Raw genomic sequence first — 17,330 nt, forward strand, 5'->3', positions numbered from 1 at the left:
CGTACAGAAATGAGCTCCACCGTGTACCCACGCGGGTGTGGTTGGGAAAGAGACAGGAGTACGTGCACCGTGCATGCACCTCTTCTCTTCGTGCACGTCCCCCACCTACATAGTGTGTGTGAGAGAGATACAAACCTAGACATAATGCGCCGTCCATCCCCATGCCTCCACCCAGTCTGACCACCAGTCACCACCACGCCCCACTCCTCCTCACCTTATCTCTCATCTTTCTCCCTCCATTTTTATATACAAGGGGCCACTATCAAAATTGCAATTTGCAGATATACAAGGCCACTAACACTAATCGATGCAATATTAATGGTGTTTGCCTCATGGTACTAGCAAAGGAGGACATTAGTTATCCCTTGCATGCATGCGGGAGTTTGTAAAAAATGCATCTTGATGTTCCGTGCAATGCACGGGCATCTTGCTAGTCCATGAAAACAACACATGGCAAAATTCCACGGCGAACGAGGGATTTGAATCTGTTGGGAGGGGCTGTTTGGATCTTGCCCGGGGTAGCCAAAATATTGGCGACCCTTTTGTCCACCGGTGCCTTTGCCACCGATGAATGAGGAATGGCTCGGGTGCTCATGCTGTCATGCATCCTCCAGCGCGCACGTTGGAGACGAGCTCGCACGAGCTGTGTTTTTTTGTCCCACAATGCCGCCCAAGCCGCCCGCAGACCGACCGTCGACCCGCAAATTACGCCATCCAACCAGACGAAATTCACACAAACACATACACAAACTGATATTTCATATAAACAACGACAAAAATCATATAAAATACCGGATTTTCATACAAACATGATGGATTTCATTACATTCAAATGAACTACGCGGTGCTAGTTCTAGGCAGCACAGGTATATAATACCTAGCCTAAATGGTCGCCCGCTGATCGATTGGTATTCCTCATGTCCGGCAGCACGATCACCGGACTGCCGGGAGCCCCGGAGGTATATGCTTCAGCGCAAAGGACAGCTCGCTTCCCCACTGCCCAACTGATATCATTGGCTGGTGCCGAAGATGATGGTGGCTGGCACCAGTTCGAGTTCATCATCGGCCACTACGTTGCCATGGCCGGCACCGGCTCGAGTTCATCCTAACATTCCCCTCTTCCGTGGAGCCCATGCGGGGTCAACAAAGGTTCTCACAACAAAAGGATCCGGCAAGACACCTGTTGTGTACGCTGGCGTCGCCTCCGCGGTGGCCTTCATGGGACCCAAGCGGCGGCGGCCTCCCGTGTTCTACTTCTCCTCGATGATGGCGGCGGACGCAGAGGCACTGGCCACCGACTCGTCGCTCTCCACACACCCGGCTTCTGTCATTGCTTGCATGGCGCGGCCGCCAGCATGGGAGTCTCGGCCACAGAAACGGGAGAAGCGGTACGAGGCGGCGGCGTGGATGGCAGCAACGACGCCCGTGCACCGCTCCTCGTCGAGCTGGCCTGGAGCGGCGAGTTGCTGAAGTGCGCGCCAGCTTGGGGCAGCAACTGGCTCCGTCAGGCAAGGGGAGGGAGGTGGATCAGCAAGCTGCATAGCTCGTATCTGGCGGGCTACCCAGCCGGCTTGGATGCGGAATAACTACTCTTCGTAAGCCATTGCAATAATGGACAAAATGGTGGAGGAGATAGGGGAGCGGCGGAGGTATGCGATTCTTGGCCGGCGTTTGGCCTCGTTTAAATAGGAGATTAAATAGACGGCGTACGGGAGGAGCTTGGCCGGCGTTGCGTTTAACGCCGGCCGGTCATGAATGGACGTGTGTCCAGAGTGGGTTTCTCGGCTTCCATACGGGCGGGTTTCATGGAGGCGTTTGAATGCGGCACGGAGGTATGTTCAGTTGGGCGTGCAGCAAGTGGCGCCCTCGACTCTGACCTAGGACACTGCACCGTTCTTCCACTGACGTGTGGGCTCTTTGGGTGCATGGCCTGCATGTCAGTGACCCAACGCAGGCAGCGCACAGCAGAGGAACCTTTGGTGGGCCAGGGCGGTCAGAAGCGGGCATTTCATAAACCAATGATTATTCATTGAGTGTGACATCATCTTTTTCATGTAGATAAGCCTACTATGTTGATAGCCCGTTCGATACGTTGTGATTCATAAAGACCGCTGCAAACATCAATGTTCTACTTATCACAGATAAGATTGATTAATACTCGTAACAATCCATGTCCTTAACAAAGGGTGCATGCATGTATAGGTTGAGCGTGTGTCTTGCGTCGTGTGTTGTGTGCATGCAGGCATGTGAGTGTTGCGTGCGTGCAAGGGTACGTTTCGGTGTTGCATGCATGGGTGCGTACGTGCGTGTGTTCGTGAGTGCATGTGTACGTGTCAGTGTTGCACGCCAGCATGCATGCGTGTGTACGTTATGTGTACGTGTCAGTGTTGCATGCCTGCATGCGTGCGTGTCTTGCATGCGTGCATGTGTATGTTATGTGTATGTATCAATGTTGCATGCCTACATGCGTGTGTGTCTTGCGTGCGTGCATGTGTATGTGTGGGGTGAGGCTACACGTCAGCCGACTGACTTTTTCATCTCTGGTCATTAGATTTTCCAGCCATTGGATACGAAATCAAGGGCCTCCAGTTTATCATCAAACTCCACCCCCCTAAGCCGCCAGCCACCACCGGCCAAACTGCCAGCCCCCGCCGCCCGCAGCAGGCCCGCACCGCCACGCCGGCCCGCCCTCCCCGAAACCACTCCCCACCGCCAGTCCAACGCTGCACCGGCCATCCCTCTAGCAGCCCCCCCTGCGCCGAGCTTTTTCTCCGGCGATCCCCACCCTACCGCCCAATGAACGCCCCCCTCCCAACCGCCGGTGACTGCCAACGAGAGGTCTCACAACTTCGAATGCCCACCGACCACTAATTTATTACCATTTTTGTCCTTCATATACGCGCTGACGGGTGGGCCTTATGGTAATGTGCGCTGCTGAATGTGGACTGTTTGACTAGTCAATTGATCGTGTTATCAACAAATTATGGAGTTGTATGGTGAGCCAGTGACCGTATGATCACCCTAAAATGTACTCCTATTTTATTAACACAGTACAGACTCAAACAACCATTTCTTTCTTACATACACGGGCTGGCAGGTGGGCCTCACGGTTACGCGCCCCGATGGTGCAACACTAGTTGCGCCGCGTGGAACGTTTGGCTGGTCAATTGATTGTGTCATCAACAAAATACAGAGTTGTACGGGTGAGCCAGTGACCGTATAATCATGAAATGTATTTTTTTAACACGGTACAGACGCAAGGGCTCATATATACGCGCAAGCACTCACCACTATAAGCGCACACACGCGAACCCTACCCCTATGAGCACCTTCGAGAGAGTGGGCCAGCATATATGATCTTGAGATTTTAGGAAGTCACCATAGGTGCCTCATAGTCGAGTGGAACGTCTCCTCCCACTGAACGTGCATCGCCAGAAAATACTGAACTTAACACAAGATAAATGCGAGCACCGGGACTTTAACCTTGGTGGGCTCGAGAAACCACTGTCCTCCTAACCATCCAACCACATGTTGGTTAGCACGACAAAATGTATGTGGTGACCGTGATGAGCTTATTCTGAAGTCCAGTGACCATATCATGCTTTTGCTTCAAATACAATAACCATAAGTGTCGTCAACAAAATACGGAGCACGCATCAAATGTAAAGTCCTTTAGTGTCATCAAAAAAATATGGAGACGTATCGTGAGCTAGATACCATTGTACTATTGTATATGCTTATTTTCTTAGTGGCCGATTGCGTGTGTGGTGTGCTGGGCACATCATTTCTAGTTGTGGTGGGTCAACATGAAGACTCATGGGTCGGTTCCATCCTGCGCCACATATAGGTTGGACCGAGACGTGTTATACGAAGATCCATGTGGAGGACTCGGCATACAACATGAAGCTACCAGAGTCGCGGAGGACTCTATCCCCACTGGTGATAAGCCGACTATATATGATTTGTAACCCTAGGCCCTTAGTATGTTATACAAGCTTGGGGGCTAGTTCGTCGATAGTATGCACACACGCACAATGCCTGGTATTCATGTGTACTTTGTACACACCCCTATCACTAATATATAGTACCAGGAGTAGGCTCTTTCTTCAACTGCAAGGGTCCGATCCGAACTAGGGTAAAACTTTGCCTCGTATTACCATCCAGCCTAACAGCCAGGGATATCCTACCGAACGATATGATGAAATCATATCTGCCAACTACTAAGAGAGAGGTGTGTCAGGGGGGGCAATGTGTGCGAGAGAGGCCTAAAGATAATGTGCATGCGGGAGACACGTAGGCACATATATGTGCGTATAGAGGGCTAGTATAGACCGTGCATGTGTATATATGCATGCGAGAGAAATAGTGTTTTCCAACTGAGATTAGTGAAAAGAGTGGTACATAGTAGTCAGAAAGAGAGAGAGAGAGAGAGAGAGAGAGAGAGAGAGAGAGAAATAGAGAGAGCATGTGCATGAGACACCTCGACACCCTGAGAGAGATTGTGAGCATGTGTGAAAGAGAAATGCCGATGCATATAAAGTGTGTGCACTTATGCGTTAGATAGAGAGATATATAACGCGTTTGTGAGAATGGGGTGAAGCATAGTGCATCTACATGTAAAAGGCGGTTCTACGCATTAAATTAAAATATAAATGGCATTATTATTTTTGGATGAGATCATGAATTTTTGCAAATTGCGTATGGACGAAAATCGGTCTATCAGACACCCATACTCTATTGAATTCTAGCATGTGCATGTGTTTATTTCATATTATCGGTCCATAGAGTGAGAGCAGTTTGAAATACAGGCAATGGATGCTTTTGCAATTCATATATAAACATTAATTAGTGCACTCCATGTTGTTAGTGTGAAGCACTTTATACATTTGTCACTTGCATGGATACATTCCAAATTGCTAGCTACGAAATAGAATACATGTCGAATTAAACATAAAGGGGGTTTCGAAGATTCGAATTCATAGGAAGTGCAATCATCTATTTGAACCTGAGATAATGGCATTTGTAAATCAGATGTAAAAAGGGGCATCAATCTTTGTTGTGAGTTTGAACATGCTATATATATTCATACGCATATCTAACTTTTGTTTGCAACCAAGGAGATTATATCTGGAACCATGCATGAACTGAGGTAAGTTGCATATTTTTTAATATATACTCGTGTACAATGTATATTCAAATGTACCCCCGCCATTCCAAAATAATCGTAGCTTTAGGATTTTCAAGAGTAAAGATTTGTGAGGTTTGACAAATCCTAAAAGTTCAATTCAAGAGAACCGAAAACGTTAATGCTTCTGCTCCCAAATATTGAACGAAGCGCCAAATAGGCCTCTGATCACCCGAAACCGCGCGAGACTAATGTTTGGTGGTAGGAAATTACTGTCCTGACTCTGGCCCGTGTAGCCTATCGGCCTGATGTCCAAAGATCTAAACCGGGGTAGGTTTGTAAATTCACCAAGATGCCAGTCTCAACCGCCTCCGAGAAGCATTCATACGCCGTGGGCGCCTAAACAACCATCGCTCGGCCGAAATCTATCCCGCCCACATTTTGGACACCTGACATGACTGTCCTACCCCCAACCCGCAATATGTCCGAAATTTTAGATGGGGGCAAAGTTTGTAACTTTCCCCAAATTTCAAACAAGCGTGTCTCAAACCGAAACATTGTTCCCCCTTAGTTCCCCGCCTCCCTCCGTTTCCCCATTCATACTCCGTGGGCGCGAAAACGCCCTCTCCACCAGCCGTGAAACCCCAGCCTCCTCTGTCCTCTACCCCATAGCGGCCAATCCACCGCCGCCCTCCTCCATCACACCGGAGCCGGTACCCCGACGTTGTCGTCCAACGCAACCGCAACCGCAACGCCCTCAAGGACTTAGCAGTTGAAGCCGAGGCAGAGCTGCCTCCACAACGCCAACGCCGACATGCGCCGTACCAAAACCACTCCTACCACGCCGTCCTGTGCCTCACTGCTGCGGCTCCACTGTCGCAACCGTCCACCGCACCGGAGCTGTTCCCGCTACGCCATTGTTTGCCGCCTCGTATCTACTTCCCCGCCGCCGACAGACGGCCACCGCACCACACTCAACAACTTGGCCATGGGTTCGTCCAAGGCTGCACCATCCTCCACAACTTCTGGTTTACAGGGAACAACAAGAAGATCGCTGGAAAAACAGAAGGAGGACACAACACTGCCAGCAGAAAGAGGTACTCCTCTTCCCTTATTCCTGCAAATCTTACGTCTCCGCTCACACCGTATTCATCCCACGAAAGAAACTAGTTGAGCGCTTCTTACTGCATCTTCTTCGTGATACTAAATGCACAAGGTTTCCTCCCTTTTACTATTTCACCTTTGCTAGAGGTCAGTAGCCCGCCTGGATTCCAATTCAGGGCCAGTCAAACCGCAATTAAAAGAAGCAGCACCCGCTTAGGCGCGTGGAGCACCTAGTCTGTATGTTTCCCGGGGAAGCGGCAATCAGTGTCTATCATAGGGGTGTGGGGCGCAGGAGCTGCTTGCGCCCGATATGGAGGTCGGCGGGGCTTGAATGGATGGCTGGGGGCGGTGCCAAGCACTGCGGTGCAGTCAGGTCGAGGGGAGGGCGCAGGCAGGGGAGGAATACTGGGCCGATGGTCGTTGGCGTTTCGGGGAAGATCGTTAACACTGACTGGCTCGAGGTAGATGAAGGCGATCTGCCCGTTTTTTGTACATCGGACGGTGCAGAAAAAATGTACTGACCTATTTGCTTTCAGTCGACTGTTATTTTCATAGAATCCTGTAGTAATTTAGTGTGCCATGCATGTTGTAGAGCTATCATATGTCTCTTGTCATTTATTTCTCACCGACCTGCTATCTGCTACCTTTACACTGTACTAATTGTGCACACACTTCACCCATACTCACACCATTGTATTTTTATGCATGGGTATTTCAGACTGTGACGCAGTGTTGATGAATGCAGAAAAGAAAAGACACCAGTCGCTCCAATGTAATTCGAAGATAAGCACTAAGCATTTCAGCGCTCTAATGGGTGCAGTGTCAGCAATTGGAGACAGTAAACGTAGCTCTACAGTTGATGATCTCAATTGCCACACACAACCATCCCAGGTGCTTGCTTTAACTTCGCGCTGTGAAATGTGGTTGCATGTTGCATATGGTGTCTAGCTTGTATTGCTTCCAATTTGGTTAAATTGCATCTGCTTACTTTACACATTATACCTTTGATAATGACATGCCTTCCTGTTTTTGATACATACTACATATGTCTATTAAGCATGTTTGTACATCAAACTAATGCTCTTTTGTATCCCTCATCAATCACTTATGATGAGACAGTCACTCGAGTGGGTTACTGTGAGATGCCCTACTCGTTTAAAGAGTGCAGTGTCATCCTCCCCACATGATTCTCAAGAAACAGCAAGGCTAAATGAAGATAGTCAACATAGCTCTCTAGTTGATCACCGCAATTCCCCCACACCACCATCGCAGGTGCTTGCTCTTACTTGGCAGTGTGATATGTGGTTGCATGTTGCATACGGTTTCTACCTTGTAATGCTTCTAATTAGGGCAAATTGCATCTGCTTAGTTAACACATTATACCTGTGAATATGACATGTCTTCCTGTTTTTGGTACATACTACGTCTTTCTATTAACCATGTTCTTACATCAAACTAATTTTCTTGTGTATCCCTCATCAATGCTCCTCATTTGTTAAATTGCATCTCCTTAGCTTACACATTATACATGTGAATATGACATGCCTTCCTGTTTTTGGTACATACTACATCTGCCTATCACACCATGTTCTTACATCAAACTATTGTTCGTGTGTATCCTGCATCTATCGCTTATGATGAGACAGTCATGCGCGTGGGTTAATATGAGACGCAATACTCTTATAAAGAATGCAATTTCATCCTCTCCACATGGTTCTCAAGAAATAGCAAGCCTAAATGAAGATATTGAAAGTAGCTCCGTACCTGAAGACCGCACTTCCCCTACACCACCATCACAGGTGCTTCTCTAACTTCGCAGTGTGATATGTGGTTGCATGTTGCATACAGTGTCTAGCTTGTAATGCTTCTAATTAGGGTAAATTGCATCTGCTTAGTTTACACACTATACATGTGAATATGACATGCCTTCCTATTTTTGGTACACACTACATCTATGTGTTAACCTTGTTCTTACATGAAACTACCTCTCTTCTGTATCCTGCATCAATCACTTATGATGAGTCACCTTTATTCATTGCATATTGCATATTCTTTCTAGCCTGTTGCCATGTATTGCTTCTAATTTGGTCAAATACATTTGTTAGGGCACCCTTTTAATTTGGCAGAGTGATATTGGTTTCATCTTTCATATGGTTTCTAGCTTGCATTAATTCTAACAAGTTCAAGCACCTTGTGCTTAGTTTACACTTTATACATCACACATGTCAATATGTCACGCCGTCCTGTTTTTCATACATATTCCATCCTCCTATCATGCGGCTGCCTTACATGAAAGTAGTGTTCGTCAGTATCCTGCATCAATGAGTTCTGAAGAGCAAATTTTATTCCTTTTTCTTGTGGCTTTGACTTGACAAGGCAAAATCAAGAAAGAGGAAGGAAAAGAGTAAGAAAGGCGATGATGGTGGTCCTGTGCAGCAACGTAAACGGAGCATCTATACCGATTCTCCTTGTACTGATAGTGCATTACAAGGTCCAAGTCTCCGCTCCCCTACTCCACCATCCAAGGTGCTTGCTCTAACTTGGCAGTGTGATATCTGGTTGCATGTTGCATATGGTGTCTAGCTCGTATTGTTCCTAATTAGTGTAAACTGCATCTGCTTAGCTTACACATGATACATGTGAATATGACACGCTTTCCTGTTGTTGGTACATACTATATCTGTCTATCACACCATGTTCTTACATGAAACTACTCTTCTTGTGTATCCTGCATCAGTCACTTATGATGGGACACCTTTAAGTTGGCAGTGTGATATTGGTTTGCGTCTTGAATATGATTTCTAGCATGTATTGCTTCTAGTTTGATGAACGTCACCTATGACGAGACAGTTTTAACTTGGCAGAGTGATATTGATTGCACCTTCCATATGGTGTCTTGCAGTGTTTCTAATTTGTTGAAGTGCCTTCTGCTTAGTTACCACATCATAGGTGTGAATATGTCAAGCCGTCCATTTTTTCGTACATATTCCATCCTCGTATCATGACTTTTCCTTTCATCAGAGTAGTGTTCGTCAGTATCATGCATGAATGAGTTCTGAAGAGCGAATGATATTCCTTTTTCTTGTCGGTATGACCTCACAATGCAAAATCAATAAAGCTGAAGGAATTGGCAAGGCATTGGATGATGGTGGTCCTTTCGAGCAACTGAAACGGAGGTTCTCTACAGATTCTACTCCGCCATCCTCCCAACAAGATTCGCAAGACAACGCAAGGCTATACAGTCAACGTAGTTGTGTAGATGATGAGCACATCTCCCCTACTCCACCATCACAGGTGCTTGCTCTAACTTGGCACTATTATATGTGGTTGCATGTTGCGTATGATGTCTAGCTTGTATTGCTTCTAACTTTGTTGAATTGCATCTGCTTACTTTACACATAATGTCTAGCTTGTATTGCTTCTAACTTTGTTGAAATGCCTTCTGCTTAGTTACCACATCATAGGTGTGAATATGTCACACCATCCTGTTTTTCATACATATTCCATCCTCGCATCATGTGTTTGCCTTTCATCCGAGTAGTGTTTGTCAGTATCATGCATGAATGAGTTCTGAAGAGTGAATTTTATTCCTTTTTCTTATCGGTTTGACTTCACAATGCAAAATCATTACAGCTGAAGGAAATTAGTCCAGCAGTGGATGATGGTGGTCCTTCGGAGCAACTCAAACAGGGGGTCTCTACAGATTATACTCTGCCATCCTCCCAACAAGATTCGCAAGCCAACACAAGGCTGGACAGTCAACGTAGCTATGTAGATGATGAGCACATCTCCCCTACTCCACCATCATAGGTGCTTTCTCTAACTTGGCACTATTATATGTGGTTGCATGTTGCATATGATGTCTAGCTTGTATTGCTTCTAACTTGAATTGCATCTGCTTACTTTACACATAATGCCTGTGAATATGACACGTGTTCCTGTTTCTACAACATACGTGTACATGATGAGCACATCTCCCCTACTCCACCATCACAGGTGCTTGCTCTTACTTGGAACTGTTATATGTGGTTGTGTTTCCCGTATGATGTCTAGTTTGTATTGCTTCTGATTATGTTGAATTGCATCTGCGTAGCTTACAACTTATACCTGCAACGATCACTTACTCATAAGACACATTTAACTTGGGACTGTGATGTAGGTTGCATCTTGCATTGTCTTCTAGCTTGTACTGCTTCTAATTTCTTGAAATGGCACTTACTACGAGACACTTTTTACCTGATAGAGTGATATTGGTTGCATGTTCATATGGTGCCTAGCTTTCATTTTTTCTAATTTTGTTGAAATGCCTTCCGCTTACTATTTTTTCATACATATTCCATCCTCCTATCGTACGTGTGAATATGAAACGCTGTCTTTTTTTGTATATATTCCATCCTCCTATCCTGTGCTTGCCTTACATCAAAGTAGTGTTCGTCTGTATCATGCATCAACCAGTTATGCAGAGATAATTTTATTCATCTTCTTGTGGTTTTGACTTCATAAGGCAATATCAGAAAATAGGAAGGAAAAGAGTAAGTTAGGGGATGTTGGTGGTCCTCCGCACCGACGCAAACAGAGACTCTCTAGATTTTCCACTGCTACTGCTAATGAAGTTGAAGTCCCAAGTCTACATAATGAGTTCATCTCTCGTACTCCACCATCGCAGGTGCTTGCTCTAAGTTGACAGTGTGATAATTGGTTTCATGTTGCATATGTTGTCTAGCCTGTATTTCTTCTATTTTGATTAAATTGCACCTCGTGAGTTTATACATTATACATGTGCATATGACATGGCTTTCTGTGTCTAGAATACACTGCATCTATCTATCATACCATGTACTTACATCAAAGTACTGCTGCTGTGTATCCCGCATCAGTCACTCATGATTGGACGCTTTTAACATGGCAGTTTGATAGTGGTTGCATCTTGCATTGATTTCTACGTTGCACTGCTTCTATTTTTCGAATTGCCATTTATGACAAGACACTTTTAACTTGGCACAGTAATATTGGTTGCATCTTTCATATGGTGTCTAGCTTGCATTACTTCTATTTTCTTGAAAATCCTTCTACTTAGTTTGCACATCGTAGCTGTGAATATGTCATGTCATCCTATTTTTCTTACATATTCCATCCTCATATGGTTGTCTTACATCAAAGTATTGCTTGTCTGTATCATGCATCAATGAGTTCTGAAGAGTGATTTTATTCTTTTGTGTTGTGGATACAGCTTGACATGGCAAAGTCAAAAAAGAGCAAGGAAAATAATATAGTAGGGAGTGATGTTACTCGTCGAGTGAAATGGAAAAGGATCTGCCCTCGAGATTCTGCTGGTACTTATAGTGCAGTAGAAGGTCCAAGTCCACCGGCTAAATCTACAAACACAATATCACCTGCTCCACCAGCTGCAGCATCCGCTTCAACTGTACCAGCATCTCAACCAGTTACTTGTTCGTTTGCTCTGGAACTGGCCAGTTCCCAAGCTGCCTTCACACCTAACACTACTTTCGAAGCACTGCTGACACAACAGGACTTGGCAAGATCAGATGAACCTCATGAGCATCAACACCAAGACGGTACCTGGCCGAGTCAAGTTGCAGTTGCATGCTCCTTTATATGTACTCTCATAGTTTGATGTACACTAACACTTTCCATATTCGTTGTTGAACTAGCACCACGGCGCAAGTGGAAACAGACATCAGGGATAATGCTTGACAGATTAACAAAATCTAAAGGAGGAAGAATGGAGATCCATTTTGAGGCAGGTTTAAAAAGGCCATTTGATGCTACAGAGTCAGCCAAGTTAGTATCAGAGGCAGCCGTTGCCGTTAGGTGCCATGCACGTATCCTCCCAACGTGGATCTAGTACAGGAATGAGAAATACAATACCCAGTTTAACACCTTCGTTGACCATTTATCCGTAAGTAATGTTATTCATCGCAATTAGTAATATTGTCTTGCTCTATCCCATACTTTCTAGCTTCCTCCTAATAAGACTCACATTCTTTTTTCAACGGATGAGGTTCAAGTTGGATCTGAAAGATGATGCAACTAAACAAGCATGCACTCATGTTTTTCAGTCTGCTCTGCGACAGTATCGGTACCACCTTAGAAAATCTCACTTTGAAGGCAAGGCTAACAATGAAATCGCCCAAACATCTCTAGTGGAATATATTACAGATGAAGACTCGACAGCCCTCGTTAAACACTGGTCTGATCCAAAGTATCAGGTAGGCTATATGTATTTGATCAGACCACATATTGAACTTGTATTTATGTACTCCCTCCGGTCCTTTTTACTCTGCACATTGGTTTTGCCGAAAGTCAAACTTTGCTAAGTTTGACCAAATTTATATTAAAAATTATTAGCATCTATAATATTTAATAAATATAATATGAAAATATATTCTAAGATGAATCTAATGATATTGGTGTTGCTATGTGAATGTCTATAATTTTTTATATAAACTTGGTCAAAGTTGGATGAGATTGACTTCAGACAAACCTAATATGCAGAGTAAAAAGGATCGGAGGGAGTATGTGCCTTACAAGTGTATCTTGTTCTAGGCTAACTGTTTGAAGAACAAAACCAACCGTTCTAAAGTGAAATTCCAACAGACAACAGGATCTCGTAGCTATATTGCACACTGCGAGGCTCTTGTAAATAGCTACTACTTCCTTATTTTTTGTGTGCCATATTATCATAACTATATTGACTTGTTCCAAATACAGAGGAAAGCTTGTGCAGACCAAAAAGAACCTGAACCGAATGCAGTGCAAATCTTCAAGGATTGCCACACCAGCAAGATGAAGAGCATGAGCACACCAGTTCAAGCCGATGTTGTAAGTCCTTACTCCTCCTGCCTTGAACTGATTGGTACTATGATGTGTTCATTTAACTACTTGGTTCGCAGCCAATGTCAGTTACTCTATTCACTTTTATACACAGTTGTCTTAACGTATCATTTCACCTTACATGGTTTAAAAGAGATGAAGGATATTCTTTTGGTATTGATCTGTAATCTAGTTTTTATGTTCACGTGCGCACACAATGATAAAATAGCCTGTTTGTTTTATATCTGTTTGCCCATGATATGAATGATGTCATACTATGTTCATCCTACTTTAAACCATGTCTCTTTATCCTTAGATGTCAACGAATGTGAGGAAATAGACAATACAGTAGGCATGCTACATGGACATATCTTCCGAAAGTGATTTTATTATGTAGTTGGCACTACAATACATGCTAATGTATTACAGTAGTTCACCAAAATAAGTTATGTATAAACGTTTAACCTACTTTGTTTGTTTTTATCTCATTAGTAACTTATCTGGTACACTAATCTACAAGTTCAAACTTTCAGGAAGCTATGGAACAAATGATTGAACAGCAACAACCACCTGAAGGTGACGAGGCTACTACAGGCACAATGTCACCTCTTGCTGCAGTGCGTTAGTATCTCTCCACTACCAGTGCAAAAAAACACCTTCCTGCGTAATTCTGGGTTGGTTGTCAAGGTAACCTCGTCCAAATCGCCTTGTGAACAAAATCTTCCTGCTAGACAGAGTGATATATCTGTGCTCCAGACACAAGTCCAATCCCTAATGGATGTTGTTTCGGAAACAAGAATAGTGGTTGAGAAATGTCATCAAGATATGAATGGTTCTGAAACCATACTATCAGACATTCGCTTCGTTGTTCAAGAGCAATGGCCGAAAAAAGGTGGAGATCGTGCTGCTTCATCAGATTCTACAGTCTGAAACATTAGCACTTAGGTCAAATGATATGTGCTTCTATACATCCGATGGTGCTTTTATCTGGAAGGACTGTAAACTTTATGCCAACAGGCCTTTTGTTGTATGGTTGTAATTTATTTTGTTGTGATATAGCATTTATGATGTTGCCATAGGCTACAGTAATTACGATGCTATTTTTGTATAGTGTAGGTTTATCTTAGTAATGTATTCGTCCGAAAGCTTCATCGGATCCCAACATGCCAACATTCGTCGGGCCTATTCCAATTGGGCTAAAAACAATTACGGGCCGAAATTGGCATGTAGCCCACTAAAAATATCTGGGCCTAAATCAGCATAAGCTTTCATATTTTTCTGGTAGGCCTGTGCCCATAGTGGGCCTTTAACAGGCCTAAACATAATTTGGGCCCTCAGTAAAATTAGGCCGTTTACAGGTGTAAATATCTCGAGCCCATAAAAACATGGGCCTTTAATAAATCGAAAGTGAGATTGGGCCTTGATTGTGCCAAATAACCCACTAGACTTAGCAGGCCGAAATGGTGGCCCATTTACGACGTGGATCTTTGACAGGCCGAAATTCGGACAGGTCGTAAATGCGCCGACCTAATACACGGGCCTTTAACAGGCCGGAACTTTGGTCAGGCTAGATTATCATCATTTTTATATGGGCCATTAATGGGCCCGATATGACATTGGGCCACATATGGCCCATGGTTTACGTCCGGTGTTAACAGGCCGAAAATGACAACAGGCTGAAAGTGGCCCAAATATATAGTGGGCCTCTAACAGGCCGAATGTCAGACATGGTCGAATATGACCCAAATCCTTCACGGTCGTTTATGGGCTGAAAGTTTTGATGGCCTATAAATGGGCCCAAATGAAGCCGGACCTTTAATAGGTCAGAAATACACCGGGTTGTAATTCGTCCCAATTACTTAGCGGACAGTTAACGGGCCAGAAGTGACCATGGGCTGCATTGATGACAAGTTTAGGACAGGCCGTTGACGGGCCGATTTGACAGAGAATGTTGGGCCTTTAGCTGGGCCAGCCCATTATGGTCTACAGAATCTTGTGGGCCTTTAGCTGGGCCGACCCATTGTGGTCCGCAAAATCTTGTGGGCCTTTAGCTGGGCCGGCCCATTATGGTCTGCAAATTCGTGTGGGCCTTTAGCTGGGCCGGCCCATTATGGCCCGCTAAATTTTGTGGGCCTTTAGCTGGGACGGCCCATTATGGCCCGCTAAATCTTATGGGCCTTTGGTTGGGCCGGCCCATTTAAACTTTGTGGGCCACTTTTGGGCCGGTCCACGTGTCAACATATCATAGGCCCATCTCGACCGTTGGATGAGTGACACCTGTGCCAACACAAAGCTGATGCGTGGATCCGTCAGCCAATGAGAATTTTACACGTGGAAAATCGGCATTGGTCGTGGCTCTTAACGGGTTATCGGATCCAAAATCCGACCCGATAGCTTAACGGCATTCTGTTACGATGGATGCCACGTGTCGGTCACCCTTGACGAAAGCACTTCTATGACGCGCGATTTATCGTCATGGAAGTGGACACTTCCGTGATGATAATTTTGGTAATGTCATGGAACACTTCTACAACAGCACAGGTATGACTATCTTGATTCTGTCATAAAATCGTCATGGATGTACATGCATGACAGAAAACACGACCTACTGTGACAAACATGTATCATCACGGAAGTGTATTTTTTTGAGTGAATCACCAAGCAATACTTTCTACCCCCAAGACTATCGAAGTATGGAGTCACAAAGAGATCCAAGTAAAGGAGCTCCAAGGGTCTCTTCGAGTAGATGATAGTCGTGGGAGGGTGAGTCGTCTCATGTAGCTTTCCCTCGATACAAGCACTGCAAGCACGATCTTTGGCAAAACTAACATTTGTTAATCCATGGACATGGCCCCCCTTGAGAAGACATTGCAAAGATCTCATATTGATGTGGGCAATACGGCGATGCCAAAGCCACCCCACGTCAACTTTAGCCATTAGGCATGTCGCGGTCTTAGTGGGTTGTTCTGAAAAGTTAATCATATAAAGACCGTTCTCGACATGCCCAACAAAGGCTACTTTAAGAGTCTTGCTCCACAACAAGGCCACGGTATCAATATCAAAGAAAGTGGCAAAGCCCATGAGTGCAAGTTGACGAACGGAAAGTAAGGTGTATGCAACTATGCAAGAGACTCAACAAGCATGACTTTCTCGATCGTGAGATCATGAGAAATGACAACCTTGTCGAGACCCAATACCTTAGAAGATGAGGCATCACCCAACTCGACATTGGTGGACATAGATGAAACCCTGGGCACGTCCACCACCAAGTTCTTGCTTTCGGTCATATGATTTGTGGCTCCACTATCGAGCAACCATGAACATCCACCGGAAGCAAACACCTACAAGAGATCAATGCTTGGTTTTAGGTACCCATTTTGTAATGGGTCCTTTGATGTTAGTAATAAGGGTCTTAGGAACCCAAATACACCATTAAATGTACTCATAAGAACAACCAACAAACTTGGCATAGACATGCCCATCACTAGCACGACACAACACATAAGAAGGGTTAAAGTCGCCGGCTTTGTTATAAGGAGTGGCATTGCCCTTGTTGCCACCACCACCCTTCACATTGTTCTTCTTCTCCTTAGGAGCACCCTCTCCCTCTTTCACAAAATTTTGCTTGAGAGGAAGAGGTTGTTTGGTCTTGTCATTCTTCTTCTTCTTCTTGGACTTGGGTGAAGGAAATATGCCCTAGAGGCAATAATAAAGTTATTATTTTATTTCCTTATATCATGATAAATGTTTATTATTCATGCTAGAATTGTATTGACCGGAAACTTGATACATGTGTGGATACATAGACAAAACACCGTGTCCCTAGTAAGCCTCTACTAGACTAGCTCGTTAATCAAAGATGGTTAAGTTTCCTAGACATAGACATGTGTTGTCATTTCATGAACAGGATCACATCATTAGGAGAATGATGTGATGGACAAGACCTGTCCGTCAGCTTAGCATAATGGTCGTTTAGTTTTATTGCTATTGCTTTCTTCATGACTTATACATATTCCTTTAACTATGAGATTATGCAACTCCCGAATACCGGAGGAACACCTTGTGTGCTATCAAACGTCACAACATAAGTGGGTGATTATAAAGATGCTCTACAGGTGTCTCCGAAGGTGTTCGTTGGGTTGGCATAGATCGAGACTAGGATTTGTCACTCTGGGCTTCGGAGAGGTATCTTTGGGCCCTCTCGATAATGCACATCACTATAAGCATTGCAAGCAATGTGACTAATGATTTAGTTGTGGGATGATGC

This window comes from Triticum aestivum, chromosome 7B (assembly GCF_018294505.1).
Source record: "Triticum aestivum cultivar Chinese Spring chromosome 7B, IWGSC CS RefSeq v2.1, whole genome shotgun sequence".
Taxonomy (NCBI): domain Eukaryota; kingdom Viridiplantae; phylum Streptophyta; class Magnoliopsida; order Poales; family Poaceae; genus Triticum; species Triticum aestivum.